General features: G+C 42.3%; 1 protein-coding gene across 1 annotated transcript in view; it reads right to left on the bottom strand.

Annotated features, from left to right (window-relative positions):
- The window catches only part of Tesk2 (testis associated actin remodelling kinase 2), a 94159-nt gene extending 83893 nt beyond the window's left edge, over window positions 1-10266 (bottom strand). Inside the window, exon 1 of the mRNA XM_031378311.1 lies at window positions 9924-10266. The gene's annotated coding sequence lies outside the window, so the exon portion shown is untranslated. The remainder of the gene's footprint in view (window positions 1-9923) is intronic.
- Between the last annotated feature and the right edge of the window lie 3636 nt (window positions 10267-13902).

Raw genomic sequence — 13902 nt, 5'->3', positions numbered from 1 at the left:
TCAGAAATCCGCCTGCCTCTGCCTCCCAAGTGCTGGGATTAAAGGCATGCGCCACCACTGCCTGGCATATTTATTCTTTCACTTGTTTAGCCAACAAATTATTTATTTAGCATCTCCTAGAGGCCATACGCCAAGCCCTTGAGAGGATCTAGTTAGGCTCAAATAGCTATTAACTTAGTGAATCCTGGGCAGGGTGGTCGTTTAAATAAGAATGGCTCCTACAGGGTTAGAGAGATGGCCCACTGGTTCAGATCCCTCAGCTCACTGACTGCTCTTCCAAAGGTCCTGAGTTCAAATCCCAGCAACCACATGGTGGCTCATAACCACCCATAATGAGATGTGATGCCCTCTTCTGGTGTATCTAAAGACAGCTACAGTGTACTTATATATAATAATAAATAAATCTTTAGATAAATAAATAAATCTAAAAAAAAAAAAAAAAGGTGCCCACAAACCCATATATTTGAATGCTTAGTCACTAAGGAGTTTGAAAAGATCAGAAGGATTAGTGGGTGGGTCCTTACTGACGTGGGTGTGGCTTTGTGGGAGGAAGTATGTCATTGGAGGAAGGCTTTGAAGTTTCATAAACCCATGTCAGGTCCAGTTGTTGGCTCTCATTATGTGTGTGTGGTTTATTTAGCAGCTAATGCTAACTTTCGGGTCGTCCATATTTTGTTAACCCAGGCTAATGTCTATCAAGACAATGGACTAGACCTCTGAAACTATAAGCAAGCTCCCAATTAAATACAGTAATAGCACATACTTTAATCCCAGGCAGTGGCAGGTGGATCTCTGAGATCAAGGCTAGCTTGTTCCACTGAGCTCCAGGACAGCCAGGACTACACAGAAAAGCCTTGTCTTGAAAAAAGAAAACAAGATTTCTCTTATCAGAGTTGCCTTGGTCATGGTATCTCTTCACCTGAACAGAATCCTAAGACAGGCAGATTATGAGAAACTTATATTTTCTGAAATCTTCTCTACTTCCCAATTCTTTTTTCATCCCAGCTTTTTTGAGAATGCCTTGCTATGTACTCTAGGCTATCTTCAAAGTTATGATCCTTAAGACCCTGTACTGAGATCACAGGCACAGGCCACTACACTAGCTTCCCAGTCTTCTCATTTTCCTTTGGTTTTGATACTTTCCAGCTCATTAGTGAATATGCATTACTTTCATAATCACAATTTTTTTTTGAGCTTCCCAAAGTTATAAATTTGTGCCAATCAGCAGGAACTGTACTCAAAATAAACAGCATATACATTTATGAATCTTAGCTAATGTGAGAGTAAAAATTCAAAACCTCTAGTCACACTCTAATACCAAAAAAAAAACAAAAAAAACAAAACTAAACTAAAATATGAAAAGAAAAGAAGGCCAGTCAGCTGAAGACAGTGGTAGGAAATAGTTTCAGTGCAAAGATCACTACTGGAAGGGACAGCCCAAAATGATGCTAGTTAGCAAGATGAATAAAGATGCAGGAAGAAAGGCATCTATTAACCATACGTTAATAGAAACAGCAGAACAACAATACTTTGAGTGATCTCAGAAGGGCTGGAGAAAGAGATCAGAGGTTAAGAGCACTTGATGCTCTTCCAGAGGACCCTGAGTTCAGAACTCATAACCCATGTTAGATGATTCACAATCACTTACAGTTCCAACTCCAGTGGAGCTAACACTCTCTTCTAGCCTCTTTGAGCACTTGAACACATGTGGCATAAGTGCGCGCATGTGCACACGCGCGCGCGCGCATGCACGCGCGCGCGCGCGCACACACACACACACACACACACAGGTCTTTTTAGGTTTATTTTTATTTTGTGTATATTGATGTTTTGTCTGCACATTTTGTCTATATATCACATGTACACAGTGCCCACCAAAGCCAGGAGAGAGCATTCAGATGCCTGAAACCAGAGTTACAGAGGGTTGTGAGACTGTCATGTGGATATGAGTCTGGGTTCTCTGCAAGAGTGACCAATGATTTTAAACACTGGGTCATCTTTTCAGTCCCCGTGCACATATTTTTTTTAATGTCTTTTTAAAAGTTGCTAAGAATTAAATTAATTGAATGTGGCTGGACAGATCAATTGAAGGCACACTGTAAAAGTAATTAAAGAATAAGAACCCAAACACATTATGGCTAATAACCTAGTGGCTGAAATCATTCCAAAAGGCAGAGCCCTGGTACTTGACGATTAAGAAGGGGATTTGTTGTTCTGTGGACTTATTTCTGAAAGTAAAACTTTCCTGAAATTAGAAACTCATTCCTAAAATCCTTTGATATGATACTATACAGTTTTCAGTAATGATGTATACATTGTATTGTTTTTTTCTCCTTAAATGTGTTATTTCCATAAATATCTAATGAATGGAAATTTTTAAATATATTAAAAAATAAAATGTGCAAATTTATCAAGATTATCACAGTGACTTCATAGTGGAAATCATTTTGAAAAAAAAAAAGAGCCCATGCAAACTATCCTAGGAAAACATTAGCAATAAAATCATCCTAATTTTTTTTTTCTTCTTTTTCTTGTTTTGTTTTGTTTTTTGAGAGTTTCTCTACAAAGCCCTGGCTGTCTTAAAATTCACTATGATTCCATATTAGCCTCAAATTCACAGAGGTCCACCTGCCTCTGCCTCCCAAGTGCTAAATAAAGGTGTGCACATCAGCCTCAGCTCCTAATTTTCTAGACTGTACAAATTATTTTATTCTATTCTATTTAATACAGAGGAAGACATGACAGCCTCTGTACAACTTGTTCAGAAGATAAATTAATAAATAACACTCCATTTCATCTGTCTAATGATTTACAGTTCAAAGTACTTTGACCCTTATGACAATTCTGTGTCCTTGTTCCAGCTGGACAGATTCAAACAGCCAGGACTGAAATGCAGAAAGCCTGTCTTCTTATATTTCAAAACCCAAAAGCTATAAAAAAAAGACTGAAAAGTTTATCAACACAAAAATCTAGAACTTCTATAGGGGAATACAAGAAAAGACCATCAGAAAGGCAAATATCAAAATGGGCCTGAGGGCCTGAGAGCAGAGCAGAAGCTTGGCCCGCAGGAGGCCCTGGGTTCAGTACCCTGTGTCCAAGGAAAGAAAAAGAGAATTCTTGTAAAACATATCATAGACCTTTAACTTTTTATAGAGTCCAAGAAATCAGAATGATAGAGATCCCTGACTCAACAGAAGTTATGACTCGAACATAAAAGATGCTTCATCGCAGTATAATTAAAAAACTGAACCACTCCGAGTTTATCTATCACTTGTTTCTATCCTGTTGGCAATAATCCAAAATTGATAACAGCAGGCACAATAATAACAACACTGACCCTCCAGGCACAGTGCTTACAGGTGGCCATAAATCAGAGAGTACCAGTGCCCACCTCGAAGGGCTTTTACTAAGATTAAATGAGATGATACACATAAACCTCCTAGAATGGTACTTATTGTACAAAACACTGTTTAAGCACTTAGCTATGACACAGGCACTTTTCGTTGAATAAACAGGCAATGTAGATGAAAACCTACCTGAGGAAAGACACTGAGCAGTTCCTGGTAATAAGCACATAATCAGCTTTAAAGTCCTGCTTTTGCAAATGTCTCCTGCACACCCCCTCGCATGCACGACAAAGTGACATGCTCAGGGTCTACCTTATAGTACTGCTTAGAGTATTGCAAGGCTAAAGGCGTATGCATAATAGGGAACAAGTTATAATACACAGATTCAATAGCTTTTCAGTGTTTCTTTAAACATGTTTTCTTATTACATTTCATCTATCTGTGTGTAGAGAGGCCAGAGGACAAGTTATGGGAATCAGTGCTCTCCTTCCACCATATGGGTCCCAAGACATTTGTGGTGCCTCAAGTTGTGAGTCTCTGTGGCGAGAACATCTACCCACCGAGCCACATAACCAGCGCATTTTGTTGTTGCTTCTGTCTCAGTTTTTGAAACAGGGTTTCATGTGGCCTACATTGGCCTCTCTTTTGCCATGTATAACTTTCCCCTGTCAGGTGCTGTGATAGCCCCAAATATGGTAACACACACACACACATGCACGCACGCACGCCTGTGAAAATCTTTGGTAAATTCTGAATAGTCCTGGGCCAAGTACAGAGAAGGCCTGTGGAACTAGTTCAGCAGAGACCAGGACTGATATTTATGGAGGCCTGCTCTATTCCACTAAGCACAAATGCCTTCCTCGGTCCTGAATTTATCCTCCTCCTTTCAAAGCCTGGTTCAGCCAACAGCAACCTAAAAGCTTACTAGGTGTCTTCAGATTTCCCTGGGAGCCCAGAGGTGATCCCCTTTGTTCTTCAATGTCCGTTCTATACAACTTTACTCAGCCAATAATCTATGGTCCCTGTGGCAGGGTGACATAACATACAGACAAACCCCAAAGCTCTATGAAGACATCTCAGGGTTAAAAGAGGTTTTGGGGGGATAAAGAGGGGGGGTGTTTGTTTTATTTTTGAGATAGGGTTTTTCTTTATGTAGCCCTGGCTACCCCAGAGCTTGATATGTAGACCAGGCTAGACTTAAATTCACAGAGATCTACCTGCCTCTGCCTCTGCCTTCTGAGTACTAGGAATGCCAGAATACATGACCACACCCATCTACACCCAAAAGAATTCCCTGGGAGACCATGCAGGAATGTCCCTGGGCGACAAAAGAGGAAGCTCTCAAAGTACTAATCTGAAAAGCTCTCTAGGATACACTAAAATGAAAGACACACCCAGTGAGTGGAGCCCTGAACAGAGGGAAACCAACGGTTTTTTAAGGGGGAAAAAAAAACAGATTATATATTCATGTTTGGAAGCATTTGCCTAAACAAAGTCTAAAAGAATGCAAAGACAACTGGGTTGTGGTGGCCAGTCCTGTATGCCAGGGAAGTCAGAAGTTGAAGGTTGTCCTCAAAAATCCGCTTCTTCAAAAATAAAAATGGGGGTGAGGTGAGGACCTACTGAGCAGGACACTTGACTAGCATGCTTAAGAATCTGAGTTCATCTTCAGTTCCGAGCACCCAAAGAGTTTTTAAAAAATGGTTGGGCCAGGCTAGCAAGATGGCTCAGCGGGAAAGAGCACTGACTGCTCTTCCGAAGGTCCTATGTTCAGATCCCAGCAACCACATGGTGGCTCACAACCACCCGTAATGAGATCTGACGCCCTCTTCTGGTGCATCTGAAGACAGCTACAGTGTATTACGCCAGCCAGAGCTCACAGCCATCTGTACAGCTCCAGTGTACTCATATACATAAAGATAATTAAATAAATAAATCTTTAAAAAATGGTTGGGCCGGGCAGTGGTGGGGCACGCCTTTAATCCCAGCACTTGGGAGGCAGAGGGAGGCAGATTTCTGAGTTCGAGGCCAGCCTGGCCTACAGAGTGAGTTCTAGGACACCCAGGGCTACACAGAGAAACCCTGTCTCAAAAAACAAAAAACAAAAAAATGCCCTTGGGAGGCAGAGGCAGGTGGATTTCCGAGTTCGAGGCCAGCCTGGTCTACAGAGTGAGTTCCAGGACAGCCAGAGCTACACAGAGAAACCCTGTCTCGAAAAAAACCAAAAAAAAAAAAAAAAATGGCTGGGAGGCATGAAGGGAGCAGGGAACTGGGCAGACACAACAGTCACGAGACTGTGACTGTTTATACAAAATATATAAATATTTAAAATCCTATGTTATATGTAAATAGTTTTATATTTAACCACTTAAATATATTTTATTTCCAAGTAATATATATATTAAGGAAAAGTGAGGAAAGTTCTCAAGAGTGGAACTAATTCTAACAGAGAAATACATTATTTTGGTGTTTTTGAGATAGAATCTGACTGTGCAGAACAAGATGCTAACCCAAAGCACATGATCCCTCTTGTTTCAGTCTCTTGAATGCTAGGAACACAAGAGTGCCCACAGCACCCAGCTCCAAACATTAAACTGAAAAAAAAAAAAAACAAAACAAACACCAAAGCTTACAGAAGACAAGCGTTTTACCTATAACCATACAGTTAATAACACAATCTCAGTTTTGATTTACCATGATTTCCAATATTTTCCCTTTTTCACACTGCTTTTATAAAATATCAGAGTGCCAGAAAAATGGGTAAAAGAACCTGTTGCTGCCACACTTGATGACCTGAGTTCAGTTCCCCTAAGACCCGCAGGGCGGGAGGTCAGAATCTCCTCTCCAAGTTGTCCTCTACTTACACACAAAGACATACACACACACTAGTAAAAAAAAATGTCAAGAATGGATAGTTGACATATTACAAATATGTTAACAACCAGCCCCCTGCACACTCAGCAAAAATAACCGTACTGAGACCTCACTGAAGTCATCTTCATTTGATGACTCAGAAAATAGCATAATACCCATTGTTGGTCCAAAACACTCACCATCACCCACACGAACAATGTACTAATTAGGCTCCATTTACCAGAAAGAGAAAAAAAACTCTCATAAAAGTCCTTATCCAAGATTTCAAACTCTAATAAAGCATTCATATTTCAGAACAAAATAAGTGTGTGATATTAACAATGTATTAATAACCACTTTAATATAGAGAGAAGAACATTTTTAAAAATGAGTCCCCTCTCTAAGTAAGCCAGGGAATACTTTTCTTCTTCTAACTAAGGGAGACTAAGTAGAGAGCATCACTGCAGGGCCTGAGAGAGCAGTTATTAGTCTCCTAGCATGTACATGTCAGAACCAGAATTAAGACCTTCATATGCCAAATCACACACGACAGGGTCTGAGGAACCATCCCAAACACTTATCTCTATAAAAGAATAACATAATAACATACATGCATTGAAATCACCCAGATGTCTGAGAAACTCACATTAAGTTAGACACAAACATCTGTACCATTTAATACTAGTTTCATTTTTCGCCCCCTTTGTTTGTTTGTTTTTTTCCAAGACAGGGTTTCTCTGTGTAGCCCTGGCGGTCCTGGAACTCACTCTGTAGACCAGGCTGGCCTTGAACTCAGAGATCTGCCTGCCTCTGCCCCACAAGTGCTGGGATTAAAGGCATGTGCCACCACTGCCTGGTGAATACTAGTTTCTAACATGTGAGTCCTTCCTTGCTGATGATAGGCCCCACCTATAATACTTCCTGTGTTCAATCTCCTGCCATCATATTGGGTAACTATGACATCTATATAGATGACACAGTCAACACAGCCCTTAATGCTGCAGAACTATTTTAATAACCTATAGCACCACTTCCCTTCAACAGCATGGAGACAGTTACACCTTTTTTCTTCCTTGGCCTTGAAAGAACTCTGAATTTTCCAACCATGTATTCTTACAAAATCCAGTCTTCAATCACAATTCTGGTTATCTCCTCATTCTCCAAGTACACTAGACTTCTTAAAGATTTTATTTTATTTTTTTAATTTTTATTTTATATGCATGAGGGTCTTGTCTATATGTCTGTGTATTGTATGTATGCATTGACCAAGGAAGCCAGAACAAGGCGTTGGCTCCCTCAGAACTAGAGTTACTTATAGTTGTATGTAGTCACTGGGAACTGAATCTGTGTCCCCTGGGAGACTGGCCAGTGCTCTTAAAAGCTAAGCCACCTCTTCAATCCCAGATTTTACTTTTTTTTTTTTTTTTTTTTTTTAAAGATCCTTTGGAAGAACAGTCGATGCTCTTACCTGTTGAGCCATCTCACCAGCCCGAAAATTTTACTTCTTACAACTTCTAATTCAGACTGTGGAGTCAATCATAGATCTACACTATCATTAGCAGTGTGTAAAGTGGTTCCCATCTTATATTTCTGCCTTGCAAATTCCAGTTTTGGATCAACCCAATCTTTTGGGGTTTGTTTTGTTTTGTTTTGTTTTTTGTCTGTCTGTTCTTAGGGTGTTGAGAAAAATGTAGAATCTGATGGTGGCACACTTTTAATTTCAACAAAGGCAGGTGGATTTGAATTTAAGAAGAATTCAAGAAAGAAAGAAAGAAAGAAAGAAAAGAAAGAGAGAGAAAAAAAGAAAAGGGAAAGGGAGAGAGGAAAGAAAGAAGAAAGGAAGGAAGGATCCTTATCCTTGGTGCTGGAGATGGCTCTGTGGTTTAAAGTACTTGTTGCTCTTCTAAAGAACCTGGGTTTGAGTCCTAGCACCCCCATGGTAGCTACAACAATCATCACCCCAGTTCCAGGGGTCTAACATCCTTTTCTGATCTCAGAAGGCACCATCACACATATAGTACACAAACATACACACTGGCGCACACTCACCATACAGCATGATCTACATAGTGAGTTCCAAGTCAGTCAGACCTACACTGTGAGATTCTGTCTGAAACCAAACCAACAGAAAAAGCACTCATCACATAAAAATAAATCTAAAAAAACAAATCCTTGCTATTTCCCACTGATGATTCCTATGGCTATAATGCTCATGCCAGAAATTCACCACAGTTCCGTCAACCTCTAGAGAAATCTGATTTATCTACAGATAACTGATCACAATAAAAATAAGACCAGTCTAGTGTGACAACACACCTAACTCCCGGCTGTCCTGTGCTACACAACCCTACCTTAAGCAAGCAAGCAAAGAGAAGAAAGAAGAAAGACGTATTGCTCACTGCTGCCTTCCACTTACTTCTAAATCCATGAGTTGACCACTGTATTACAAACACCAGATTATCAGAACTGCCTTGGAAAGAGAACAAGTCACTTCCTAATTGCCAGACTCCCTGGCTTTGAACTCCCCTCTGCTTGGCCTCTGAGCACCTGGTATCCCCCTCCCTTCTGGAGAATGCCTCCTTCCGCTTCTGCAATACTGCCCTTGCTTCCTAGCTCTCTCCTTTAGCGTCTCCTATCCTCAGCAATGCTGCTTCTGTCCACAGCTCAATTCTCCACTTTCTGGAGTACTACCAGGAGGTGCTAAGGTTTCAAGTACTCCTATAATTCCAATTTATGTCTTTAGAGCCTAACTTTCTCAGTTTTATGACCAATCTTCCACCTCTATTTGGAAAACTTGGAATGAACTTGTCCACAACCCAATTTATCATTCTTCAGAACTGCTTCTTTACATTGTTTCCATTAGCATCACCAACCTAATACCATTAACCAACGAGAAAGCCCTTACGTAGAAAAGCGGAATACAAAACAACCCTCTAAATTCTATTTCGAAAATTCTTGGAATTTCATGCCATTCTCTTCATTTTCCTACAACTACTGCAGTTCATTTATCTCACGCACGCACTGAGGCACAACAGTCTCCTGCCTACCTGGGCCTTCTGCCCTCCGGTTTTACTTTCAATCTTTCTTTCACATTTTCTAGAGATAATCCATATAAACCTCCTGCTTACAATCTTCAATGGCTCCGTATGCCTACAAATAAAGACCAAATTCTTTAACAAGTTTTTCTCAGAGGCATAAATTGAAAATTTTTCCAATTGGAGTAATCTGGCTTTTATTTCCAGCTAAATCCGAATCGTAGTTTAGATAAGAGTCCTCAAAAAGAAGTGTAAGAAAGTAAATGAATAAAAAGGAGAGAGAAGTCTTTTAGGATAGGAGTCAGGGTGGTTTAAGAGTGATGAGCACGTTTCGGAGGGAATCCAGATCTCGGAGGGAGAAGGGGGCACGGAGACCAGTGAGGCGCAGTCACTGGGAAACGGGACGGGACGTGAAGGATTCCACAACTTCCCAAGTGAGGAAGGTCAGACACAGCCTCATAACTTCCAATGGGTTCTCGGCCTCTCAAGCGAGGTGGGGACTGTCCCAGGACCCTAAGGGAGGTGAGAAGGGAAAGGAAACGGGGAGAGGGGCAAGAGACAGTCTCCTGCCTCTTTGAGAATCTCAAGTACGGCACCGGATTGTCCAGTGCTCAGCGACCCATGAGCCAAGGCTGCGCGCGCGGCAGGGATGCGGAGCCTTGATCCTCAGGCACTCTCCCGACGTTACCTGAGGCACGACTGAGCCGCGGAGGGGGCGTCTGCGCCGGCCGGAGGGCAAGAGAGGCAGCGGCCCAGAGCGAGCATAGCAGCTCCCGGCCGCGACTGTTTAGCCTGCAGAGGAGGTGGGGGTCCCTCGCGCAGAAGCCGGCGATTGCTCAGGGCCAGCGGCGGCGCAGGAGCGGGAGGCTACTGCCATGGCCTTGCGGTCTGGGCTGCTTCCCCCGCCTGCTCGGCGGGGCCCCGAGGCGGATCACCGCTGGGACTGAGAAGGCAGCTGGAAACTCTCGGCTCCCCGCCGGTGAGTATCTGAAAAGCCTGGGGGCAGGGGCGGGGGCGGGGCCCGGGGAGCTCCGCCCCCTCCTCGGGCCTCCCTCCGAGCAGCCAATCACTCGTCATTCTTTGACAAACGAGCTAGTAGAGTTGGCCAATTAACGTTAGGAATACCACGTGGTACGAGGGTGGGCACAATGGGCGTCCGGAAAAGCCAATCAGCAACGCTCGGCGCCAACTCTTAGAAGATGAAGGGAACCAATAGGAAGGGAATGGAGGTAAAAACAGTAGGGACAGTGTGTTGAAAAAGCGGAACCCGAGAGCAGAGAATTCACCTTGGGGAAAACCTAGTCTAAAGAGTTTCAGAGGGCGGTACACACAAGAGAGACCAATCAAAATCCCCCAAACAGAAGTGATTGGTAAATTAATTAAGCCAATTAAACAAGCACTAGACTGGCGCGGCTTTTGAATAAAGTGTTCCGCAGGATCGAAAGCAGTATCCTGCAGGATCGCAGTATACTGACAAGTTAAAATTAGCACATAATTCCTAGCGACTTGAGAAAAAGCAATAAGTATAACTTAAACGAAATGCCAAAGGAAGAGAATGAATTCAGGAAAGGCTTAAAGGATTGGTACCACCAACTAGGTTGAAACAGAGAGTCATGAAAGATCGTCGAGGGGAATAAGAATTCTATCCAACTGTCCATTTGGTACAGATTTCCTCACACTTTCCATGCTCATGGATCTCAAGGGTTCATAATCTTATAGCTGAGCAGACTGCAATAGAAGAATAAGAGCGGATAGAGACAGTGGGATACAGGCAGGCCTTACTCCCAAAGGTTTAGGGGCCTCCCTTCAGAATATTATAGTATATGGGGCATAAATAATTAAGGCTAGGGGCAGAAAGCAATGGTAGATCATGTACCATGCGGTCCAGGGTTCAATCCCCAGCACTGAACTGAAAATAATAACAACGGAATGAAGGTAGTCCTGCTGACAGCTGAGTTTAAGAAAATGTATAGTAGGAAATAAAATTGGAAGAGGCTGAAGGTGAATGGAGTTTAAATAATAAAATTATCCTTTTGTTTTAAATACTGTGTGATTTGTCCTTGAACAGAAGCATAACCTAAACAGGGAATCGTTTGAGGAGGTATAATAAATAGCGCACAGACTCTCGGAAGGGAGGTACTCCAGCCCAGTTCTCTTGGCCTGTTCAGAATCATTCTGACATAAATTATGTGCTGCCATCTGGTGGCACTTCAGATCCGACTGTTCCACCGTTGTCCTTTAACATTTCTGTTGAAAGATTTGGCACCTTTGCAAGGGTGTCTCCCATAGAGCTTGATACAAACAGTTGATAAATACTACTGGTAGCAATCAGAGTTGGACAATGCCACCTTGCCAGATGAATTATCTGCCCAAGGAAAGACAAATAGAGGCTTGGTGGGAAGGCTTGTGTTAAAAGTGGGTCTAAATGACACATTGTTTTAAATTTGGGGCTGGAGATGCAGTCCACCTGACAGAGTGTTAGTATGCATAATGCCCAGATGTGGCGGCACATTCCTATTAACCCGCCATTCAGAAAGTGGAGGCAGGATACCAGGACTTGAAGGTCATCCTCAGCTAGATGTGGAGTCTATGCCTGCCTGGGATACTTGATTATTGGCCAGCCTCAAAATAAAAAATATTAAGTAGAGGAAGGAGGGAAAATAACACAGTGGGTACAAGTAGTTGCCATGCAAACATGAGGAAGTGTCTGTAATCCCAGCACTCCTGGGAGGTGGGAAGCAAATACCAAGCCCAGAGTTGTCTCCCAACCCTAACATGTGCTGTGCACTGTAGCATGAATGCACACACAGTCATGTACACAAACAAGCCAGGTATGGTAGTACATACCTATAATTCCAACACCTGGGGTTGGCAACAACAGAAGCAAGGCCATCTTTGGCTATATAAAGAGTTTGAAGCCAGCCTGAACAACAGAGGATTCTGTTATATACACTCGAAAATAAATCAATAAAATAAAACTCGGTCTGAAGCTAATTATGATACCACTGTATCACTTGTAATCCTGGCAATCAGGAGACTCAAGCAGGATTGAGACAAGTTTAAAGTCAATCTGAACTACACAGAGTTCTGAGCCAGTCTAAGTAAATATATAATACATAATCAATAAAAACAAGGCTGAAGAGATTACTCAGCAGTTCAGAACACTGACTGCTTTTGCAGAGGATCCGGGATCAATTTCCAGTACATATACGGTATTTCTAGTTAACTCCAGTTCTAGAGGATCCAATGCTCTCATCTGGCCTCTGCAGGCACCAGCCAAGCACACTGGTACAAACATACATGCAGGCAAAGCACCCACTCGCATGAAATAACAATAAATAAAGCAAAAGCAAAAAACCTCTCCTCCCCTTCCCTCTCTCTTTGACAAGGTCAAATTATACAGTCCTGGCTAGTCTTGAACTCAGAGATCCACTTGCCTCTTCCGAAGCAGGGATTAAAGATGTGCACTATCATACCCACTGAGAGACCCTGCCTCTGGCCACCACATATTCATGCTCAGTATAATCAGGTGAGTGCGTGCGTGAACACACACACACACACACACACACACACAATGATGTGAAAGACATCCCTATAACTCAAGGCCCTCTCCCTATAACATTGGCTATTAGTTAGGCCAGAGATTTAAAGATTTATTTACTTTTTTATTTATATGAGTACACTGCAGCTGTCTTCAGACACACACTAGAAAAGGGCATCAGATCCCATTACAGATGGTTGTGAGTCACCATGTGGTTGCTGGGAATTGAACTCAGGACCTTTGGAAGAGCAGTCAGCGCTCTTAACCGCTGAGCCATCTCTCCAGCCCTGGGCTGGAGATTTAAATATACACTATTACTAAAAGTAGTTCCCATTTTACTACCTCATCCTTTTATTATTTTTATTTCAGATAACTGTCTCCTCTTGCCAGCCTGAATTAAGAGTTGGAACCTTCCCATAAGCTGACTGCACATCTTAGTTCTAGGCAAATGCATACAAAGACATAAATGGTGGGTGGATGGCATTATCTTTTGTCTACAGTTATCACTGGAAGAAGCCTCATGAGGTCTCTGAAATGTTGCTGATTCTTAGGAGATCTTGAACCCTCTAGAACATAAAGTCCAGGAAAGAAGAAAGCAAAGCTGCCCCTCAATGCCTAAGAAGATATACACCATTCAAACTGTTTAGTTCTCTTTCAATTTGACACAGAAATGGTTATCTGAGAATACCTCTCTCTCTCTCTCTCTCTCTCTCTCTTTCTCTCTCTCTCTTTAAAGATTTGTTATATATATAATGTTCTGTCTGCATGAATGCCTGCATGCCAGAAGAGGGCACAGGTCTCATTATAGATGGTTATGAGCCACCATGTGGTTGCTGGGAATTGAACTTGGGACCTCTAGAAGAGCAGCCAGTGCTCCTAACCTCCAAGTCATCTCTCCAGCCTGAGAAGTGAGCAAATCAACTGAGAAAATGCCTCCATCAGATTGGTCTGTAGACAAGTCTATGGGGGCATTTTCTTAGTTAATGGTTGATGTGGAAGAGCCCAGTGCACTGTGGGAGGTGCCACCCCTAGGCAAGTGGTACTAGATTATATTTTTTAAAAAGCCAGCTGAAGCCAGACAGTTGTGGCACATGCCTTTAATCCCAGCACTTGGGAGGCAGAGGCA

Source organism: Mastomys coucha, unplaced genomic scaffold, assembly GCF_008632895.1.
Source record: "Mastomys coucha isolate ucsf_1 unplaced genomic scaffold, UCSF_Mcou_1 pScaffold18, whole genome shotgun sequence".
Classification (NCBI taxonomy): Eukaryota; Metazoa; Chordata; class Mammalia; order Rodentia; family Muridae; genus Mastomys; species Mastomys coucha.
Note: the sequence above shows the minus strand (reverse complement) of the source record. Positions and strands in the feature narration are given on the sequence as shown.